The sequence below is a fragment of the Ictidomys tridecemlineatus genome, chromosome 3 (genome assembly GCF_052094955.1).
Source record: "Ictidomys tridecemlineatus isolate mIctTri1 chromosome 3, mIctTri1.hap1, whole genome shotgun sequence".
Classification (NCBI taxonomy): Eukaryota; Metazoa; Chordata; class Mammalia; order Rodentia; family Sciuridae; genus Ictidomys; species Ictidomys tridecemlineatus.
The window spans coordinates 65,458,539-65,461,131 of NC_135479.1; the positions used below are offsets into that span (position 1 = coordinate 65,458,539).

Sequence of the window (2,593 nt, forward strand, 5' to 3'; positions counted from 1 at the left end):
TGGCTACTCTGGGCCTCTTATTTTTCCAACTGAGTTTTATGCTGCTTCTTCTATATCTATGAAGAATGTCATTGGAATTTTAATAGGACTTGCATTAAATCTGTATAAAACTTTTGGTAGCATGGCTGTTTTGACAATATTAATTCTGCCTATCCAAGAACATGGAAGATTTTTTTCCATTTTCTAAGGTCGTCTTCAGTTTTTTTCTTTAGTATTCTATAGTTTTCATTGTGGAGGACTTTTACCTCTTTGTTAGATTGATTCCCAAGGTTTTTTTTCTTAGGTTATTGTGAAAAGAATAGTTTTCCTAAATTCTCTTTCAGCTGATTCATCATTGGTGTGTAGGAATGAAATTGATTTATGGGTGTTAATGTTAAACCCTCTTACTTTGCTGAATTCATTTATGACTTTTAGCTGCTTTTTGGTGGAGTTTTTGGGTCTTCTAAATGTAGAATCATGTCTTGGCAAATAGGAATAGTTTGAGCTCTTCTTTTCCTATTTATGTTCCTTTAATTTCTTTCTTTTGTCTAATTGCTTTGGCTAGAGTTTCAAGAACTATGTTGAATTGGAGTAGGAAAAAGAGGACATCCCTGTATTTTTTCAGTTTTTAGAGTGAATGCTTTCATTTTTTCCCCATTTAGAATGATGTTGGCTTGGGTTTAGCATGGATAGTTTTTACAATGGTAAGGTATGTTCCTATTATCCCTATTTTTATCCTGTTTTGAGCACAAATGGATGCTGATTTTTGTCAAATGCTTTTTCTGCATGTACTCACAGAATCATATAATTCTAGTCTTTAGGTTTATTGAATTACATTTATTGATTTCCATCTGTTGAAACAACCTTGCAGCACTAGAATCAACCCAATTTGATCATGATGCAGTATCTTTTTAATATTTTTTGATATGCTACTTACAATTATTTTATTAAGAATTTTTACATCTATGTTCATCAGGTATATTTATCTGAAATTTTCTTCCCTTGAAGTGTCTTTGTCTGGTTTTGGTATCAAGATGATATTAGATTCACAGAATGAGTTTGGAAGATCCCTCTTCTTTCTTACTTCATGAAATAATTTGGTGTAAGTTCTTCTTTGAAGTTCTGGTATATCTTGGCTGAGAAGCTATCTGGTCCTAGGCTTTTCTTTGTTGATAGCATTTTGATGGTGTCTTCAATATCATTGTTTGAAATTGGTACATTCAAATTTTCTATGCCCTCCTGATTCAATTTAGTAGATCATATGTATCTAGATATTTAAGACAGAAACTTTTGACAAACTGGTAAACTGTTTGCTTAAAGTAACTTCCTCCAATACCAGAGATCTTGAATAGCCTCCAGATCAATCATCCAAAAACATCTCTCCACATAATTGAAGAACTTGGCTTCCATTTTGGGAAGAGAAGGACTCTTTTGTACTTTCTTTCATTTCTGTTTTTTTTTTTGCTTTGGCAGAAGTGGGTCTTTGGTTTTTCAGGAGTTTTTTCCCTGTGTTCTGGAGGATTCTTGACATCTTGATCTAGGTGTCAGTGGTTTTTCATCTTCCCTGTTCTTATGTCATTGTTGTGCATTTTTAGCTGGAGAGTCACAAAGAGGTTTCCTCACTAGTGCTTTTATTTAGTTTCTTCATCAACAAAATCATCATCTTTAGCAGCAGCAAGTTTTACTGCTTTCTGTTGAACCTTACTACTGCTTCTAGGGTCCAACTGCTTTTCAGATTCACTAAAGAGCTTGACATCCTTCTATGCTTCTGACCTGGGATCTTCCTCCACAGTGTGCACAGACCAGGAACCACACTTCATATCAAGACTATACATGGTATAATTTTCAAGTCCCCAAGGGAAATTATTTACTGCACAGACATTTTTCAAAACTGCCACCATTGCCTTACTGGGACAGCCTTCATAATCCATTGTCTGTTTCAGCAAGGTGCAGTTCATTCTTCGCACCACCCATCAAAAGACCATTCTTAAAAATTACTTGTGTTCATTTTCATCATTATCCACCTGAAAGTGATCATCTTTGTCAGTCTCTATTTATCAACCAAAAAGGTAATTCTGGGGCTCTAGGGCTCATATCTGTATTGACTGAATCTCTCATTGTGGGGTATTGAATGCAAATGGATCTCAGTCTTTAAGAGGGCAAGTTTGAAAGGTTAGAGGTAATGGGACAGAGGAGAGTGAGGTTGAGAAAAATACAGACATGGGAAGAAAGCAGATAGCAAAAGAGGCAGGGAAAAGAGAAGAAGCAGTATGTAGAAGGAAGGAACTCATATAACCTCCAGCAAGCTCTGCTTTCCCTACAGAGCCTGGGTATTCACAGTAAATTTTGTTTTTTAACATCTGCATTTCTAATTTTTAGAATTCTATTAATAAATAATTCTGTTTTGCATTACCTGCTAAACATGCCTTAAACAACCTTTTTCTTCATTGAATTTCAATAGACTGGTCCTTAGTCTTCCAATGGTAGGTTTGGGGCATGCCCACACCCTAGAGGCTAATTTTGCATGTTTCTCTGAGACTTATTCTCAATAGAATATCTCCAGTATATTCCACTAGCTAACTTCTTTTGCTTCTTATGCTGCTAGTAGAAGCTT

At 35.3% G+C, this 2,593-nt stretch overlaps 1 pseudogene; it reads right to left on the reverse strand.

Annotated features, from left to right (window-relative positions):
* Window positions 1–1,610: 1,610 nt before the first annotated feature.
* LOC144375654 (nucleophosmin pseudogene) lies at window positions 1,611–2,097 on the reverse strand (annotated as a pseudogene).
* Window positions 2,098–2,593: the final 496 nt, after the last annotated feature.